The sequence below is a fragment of the Diadema antillarum genome, unplaced genomic scaffold (genome assembly GCF_040938485.1).
Source record: "Diadema antillarum isolate AM-2024a unplaced genomic scaffold, OU_Dant_1.0 seq00001772_RagTag, whole genome shotgun sequence".
In the NCBI taxonomy this organism is placed as follows: domain Eukaryota; kingdom Metazoa; phylum Echinodermata; class Echinoidea; order Diadematoida; family Diadematidae; genus Diadema; species Diadema antillarum.
In genome coordinates this window covers 115,626-122,145 of record NW_027272453.1, presented here as the reverse complement: position 1 = coordinate 122,145, position 6,520 = coordinate 115,626, and positions in this window count along the sequence as shown.

The following is a 6,520-nucleotide window of genomic DNA, read 5'->3' as shown; positions in this document are numbered from 1 at the left end:
CAAAGACTAAATTCAACTCTTTTCATTCATTACAAAAGAAAGCAATTCGCATCTGTACTGGCTCACAATACTTAGCCCACACTAATTCGCTCTTTTATCAGTTAAAAACACTGAATATATTGTTATAAATACCGTTCACTCTTTACTTTTTAAATTTAGATATTTGAAATATTTAGTTTCAAACACTTTTCACGTAAATTCCCAAATTCTCAATTGCACAAAAATCTCTAAGACATAATGGACAGAACCTTTGGAACACACTTCCAGATTATGGTAAATCATGAAAAACGTTATATTCTAGATTGAAAACTATGTTACTGTCAGATTATAATCTAGGGATATAGAATCTGAATATAGATTTTATTTTGTTTGATCACATCTTTTTTTCAGTAAATTGGACTAAAGGTACAACAAATACACGCAAAGTTTCTGTGTATACCATTTCATTTCATTCCCATCACCACCATCACTTTCATCTTCATTATCATTTTTTTCTCATCATTACCCTGTTATCATCATCATCATCATCATCATAATTCACTTTATTTCTATTCGTATGTATGCACTAGAATATAAAACATGATGCTTTTACAGTGTATTATATTCAGTATTATAGCATTTCCCCATTCTGCTAAATAAAATATGTGTATTATGTAGACAGGTCTCTGGGCTGCCACGTGTTCAAGCTTTTGCTTATTGAGGCAGTCCTTCTTCTGCATAATTTCTCAGGTAATTATTTGGAAATTTGGTAATACTATATATCATTTCGTTAATGGAATTATTTTAAACATTTATTTTCCTTCTTTGAATCATGTACAGTGTAATCTGTATACTGACATTTTGTGTCGTGATATTGCTGAAAAGAATCTCGAATTATGTATGTAATTGTGTTGGAAGAAAAATAAATCAAACAAACAAACAAACAAACAAACAAACCAATTACAGTGACCCTGTTTCCAGCATTGACAGTGCTGTTGTATTTAAGTTTTTCTTGCCATCGGTCATTGCAGATAGATACCACGCCGAGTGCAACACGGATAAGTCGGCTACTTCAATCTGCTTCCATCACGGCAGTGTTATCGAACCGACCAGCAAGCTCCACCTCCTCGATGCCCTTTCAGCGGCCAGAAGTATGTGCGGAAAGACCATGGCCTGGCTTAACTGCTTCCTCGTCAGCCAGCCTGCTGTCGGGAGGAATTATCTGTGCCCCCACCGCGGCTCTTCAAGGCGTCTTTCGAATATCTACAAAGACGAAATAGGTAAACGTATAATCTCTATAGTGAGCTGGTCTTTGCTGGCCGGCATTTATTTCGTAGGAGTTCATTTACTTGTACATGATATGGAAGCTCTCGTGAATACTTATTCTTTTTTTTTTACTTCGTCTGATATACCTATAGATGCATCACACTGTACCAAAGGGTACCGTAATACCCATGGGTATCGCGTTGTTTGGCATTTATGTTCGTGATGTTTATTTACACATTGTCGTCATCATCATGGATGTCAGAACCTACCAGTCGGCTGTATCAATACCAATTCAGCTGAGGTCTGCTTGTTACTCGAGGCATAACAAAATAATGTATCCTTATTATGCATAATTTAACATGTATAGGGTTTTTTCTTTTTCAGTGAGAGTAGATGCAAAGTTCTTGAGTCGATGGACACATGTTATACTTAATTCACCCCTCGATTTTTGCAAATGGTGGGTAAAAAAAAGAAAGAAACTATACCAAGAAAACCTATGGCACCTAGGAATCGTATGATAATGCCATGAAGATGATTTCGTTTGATAACTTTTTTTTTTCTCGTCCGTATCTGTATTTCATATGCACAGGGACATATTGCCCAATCGTAATAGTTTGTTTGTTTTTCTATAATGTCCATCTATCTCTTTAAATTCTTTGACATTTAAACACAGTCTTTGGTGGAACAGGAGAAAACGAAGATGACTGGAAATGTCTAGCCGTTACGAAGGAGGGGTCCGGGGAGGATGTTGTCTTCTATCGACGGAGCTGCACTTCCTTCGCGATCATGTTATGTGAAGAAAGGGTCTGAAGTACTTCTATTTCGTTGTCCTATTTCAAAAGGACCCCGTCGATTACAATGATGATACCGCACCCGCAACAAAGCATATTATCCTCGTGCAATAGTAAATGGTTTATCTATTACAAGATTTGTGATTGGTCGAAATATTACCGCGTGACATTCATCGATTTTTAGCTTTAGTTCAAGACTTTTTGATTGTTACGGTGTGTGTGTGTGTGTGTGTGTGTGTGTGTGTTTGTCTGATGCTGCTCGGTCATGATTTATGAATTCACCACGTTGTCACTTTGCATTAGTGTGAAATTCTATTTTCTATTATGTACAAGATGCATGGAGCTACGATGGCAGGTGTAATCAATGTTTGATAATGTATTACCCGTTTTGCATATAGGAAAGTTCTTTTGTCTCAAGATTCATGTAGAAATCCAATTGGAAAAAGAAAAGCTAACTTTGATTGATGTGTGTGTGTTGGGGGAGGGAACTTTTTTTATTCTGTCATGAGGTAAAGGAATAGCAATGTGGCAATGTAATAACCTAACGAAATCCAGTAAATACTGACATAAGCGAGTATATCATAGGCATGCTTTTGCTCAAAAAGTATGATTACAAATGTGATGATGAACAGACATGGGGGGGGGGCTAGAAGCTGAAATATCGGATTGGAATAACTATAAAGAAATAATGGCATGACATATTACCATGGTAACCCGGTTTGAAATATTCTTACTACATAGTGGTAATTCATTAAATCGTATAAAAAAAAGAATAATGCAAAATACCGCCATCGTTAAAAGGAGCTTATCCAGGAGGGTGGGTTCAAGAGAAATAATCAACTGATATGAAAACTAGAAAATCCCAGTAAAGATGTTTCATACAAAGATATAATTTACCCCAGTAGGGTGGATGAAAATGGAATTCCTTAGGGGTAGAACACCAAATGTTCGTACTTTTTCCTAGTTTATACATGTAGTAACATAAGAAGCTATTATAATGTGAAAAAGTAATGTGATGAGATGATGTTGTCATGATAGCATTCGTTTTTATATTTCAATTTTCGAAATATGAAACTATTAAGATGACAAGGTTAAGGAAGAGGTAGGTGTAATATTTGAAAAGTCTGCAAAATGCAAGATTTGCTTTTCAGCAACCATACGTTGTAGTTTCCCTTATTCAGTTCAATTCAATTCAATTCAATTCAATTCAGTTCAGATCAAATGAATTTATTGGGAATTTTCTGCATGGAATATTATATCACAAATGAAATACAGTCATTTTTTTCAAGACAATAGAACATACAGTATGTACATCCGAATACAAAACTGAGATGTACATGTACAGATTAAAGAAAAGAATAAGAGAACACGTTAATTGGGAACCACTCGGGATAAAGTGAATCAAATGATCTGACTGAATTATGGCGCATGTATTGGGAGTGTGAATGCAGTGGACTGTCTTCAAATATTAAAGCATTTAGCTGTAAGATAAAAAATAAAAAAATGGCCAAAACATACATCATTTATACTTATCGAAAAGATAAAAAAAAAGAAAAGAAAAGAAAAGAAAAGAAAAACAAACAGAGTCAATCCGGCATCACATTGCGACAACAAAAATTGTATAGACACTAATATATACAGAGAATGAGGTGAGTGAGGTGAGTGCTGGTGCAAGTGAAAGGGCTCAGCAGGCGCGCGATACTAGGTGCCTAGTTTTAAGATAGGAAAACTTAAACATGTTTATTGAATAGTATGATGTAAGGAGACTGGGGGGATCAAAACATTAAAAATTAATCTATTTAGTTTTCTTATTACAAAGGTCAGATATAAGCTAATTCCCATAATTCAATATAATGTACTTTTTTCTTGTTTGCTTTAAAAGAAAAAAAGTGAATGTGGATGCTTTGATTTGTTAAGGCAGGTAATTCCATATATCCGGTCCGAGGTGTCGGATAGATGTATGAGATAGGAGTGTACTTTGTTTGTTTGTTTTTTTTTTTTTTGGCTTTAGCTTTTTCTGTACAAGAGCAACAAGTATGTAAAAACAATAATGAATTATATAAATTACTACCGCACTACGCCATCTTAAACACGACGTTTGTTATCGGTACAGGAACTGCAGTAATTGTAAATCAATATTGCAAGAAATACGTTATTTTGTAAATATATTTGAAATAAACAACTGGAAATGAACATGGAATAATATATAGATATTGGGGAATCAATGTGAAAGCACGGATAGACAGAAGGAAGAACTTATGAGGCATGGCGATATCGTTAAATTCAAAATGTAAGTGGTTTTTCAGTCTAGCTGAAAACAAAAAGAATAGTATGTATTCCCTACCCTTTGATCCTCTGTATTTTATCGAGTTGCGCAAGGAAAATATTGAGCAATCGTGATTTCATCAGTTCTTCAGTTTTCAGCGTAGTGTCGGGAGCACCAGATATATCGTTATTCTGTCATTTGCCATCATTGTGAAATATAAGCGGATAACATCATTCATTCTGACTTTCAATCGTAGTCAGTAGTTTGAGTCCGGTCAAGCGCCTACGTCTTTGGACAAGATATTGTTATCCACCATATCCTTCTTTACCCATCTGCATATATTATTTGGGTACCTGACAACGTTATAGGGTACTTGTAACAATAACGGCAAGTGCCCTGTCGGTAGAGCAGTGGACACATCAAACTGGGTGCCCTGCATAAAAAAGGACCATATCATTGTTGATGTAATTATTCTGAATCATTTCGCTATACCAAAAATGTTCTCTTACGATAGAAGACACAATTCTGCAACCACATCATGACAATTACCCTAGAACCGACCAATATAAAATTATGGTTAACATAATGTCGTACAATGTCTTCCATTGGTCATCAAAGCACCAATCAAACACACTCTAAAAGTTAATTCGAAGATCACACCTATCCAACTCACAGGCTGAATAAGGTGTAGCTAATATAGAGCTGTTTTCGCGAGATGAACCTGTTTTTAAAAATGATGTTATATTTGAGGAAATATATGAATTCATTCGTAATCTATAAAAGAGTTTCAAAGAAATATACCACTACTTGAAGAGCAATGCTACCTACTCTTTCCATATGCATTTAGCTGCACGACTCTCTCTCGCCTTACTCTCCCTCGCAATTAGCCTTTTAAGGCCCTGTCAAAAGGCTAGGACTACAAACACACGGTGTTACCGCAAACCGTCCTCCCTTATTAACTTTAATCCAGTTCGATGCAGTTTATTTTATCTTAGGAAGGAACCTACTTCAGCCAATGATTGTACTTCAGCTGGTCCGTGCCCGATAAAGTCACACACACATCGTCATACATTATATGACAAGAAAAATAACTATACAATCAAAACCAAAACTACAATACATTGATCAAAACACACACAAAAAAGAGAAAATGCCAAACGTTAATCCTCTCCCATGCCCCCGTCCATTCATAACATAATACTGAATATTCACATAATACACATCTTCATTCATCAAATATGATTCATAAATCGTGTTATTAAAGGTCGGGTGTGTACAATTCTGGTTGAGGTCAGGATTTAGCTGTTAACGTTTTGCGAGATATTCAGAAACCACTCTATGAGATGTCAAAGAGCATGCAATTCTAAAGGGCATCAAAAGTTTATTTGATGAAAGCAAGGTGAAACAAAGAGATCCTAATAAAAAGCGTGGCCTGTCGCCTTTTATCATTATCCTTTTTTTGAGGGATATCTCAGCCATTTAAAAGCCAATTTTCATCAAATCAACATCGAATCCTTCTTAGAATTACATACTCTTTCATATCTTATAAGAGGTTTCTCATTATCTCACTTAGGAATGTTCAAAACATGAATCCCCACCTCAACCAGTACTGTACCGTCCCTTTAACACCATCTCAGTCTATACACCTAAACACTCACCTTAAATCCAGCAAACTACATGTGTACGGGATGTGTGTACAGGAAGCTGATAACATCATGTGATACCTTTATTAGATAAGCTCAGTTTCTTACAATCGATAATTCTAACTCCTTACATATATGTCCTAATCCATGATAAAATTCTTTAAATACAAAGTATTTCATAAACTCACCAGGCATCATTTCATGTACAATCTTATACGCAGCACACAAAACATATGTTTACCTCTCCGACACAAGAACTCGTATCTACAAAATGTCAAATGGTCAGGGGAGCCCCCCCCCCCCCCAAAAAAAAAAAAAAAAAACCCACCAAAACATGGGTGTCATAGCACTACAGCGAATGGGATAGCTTTTCCATGGAAATGCCGTAATGGCTTCATTTTTTTTTTTTTGGGGGGGGGGGGGTTCAGACACTTAGGATTTGGACAGGACATCACTTAAGCAATTATTTGACCATTAATCAAAAAAAAAAGTCGTTTTCACCAAAATTGCAGACGAAATACTTCTCAACTAGAAAATCTCCACTCGACATTAAGAACCACTCGGAGTGCCCTATT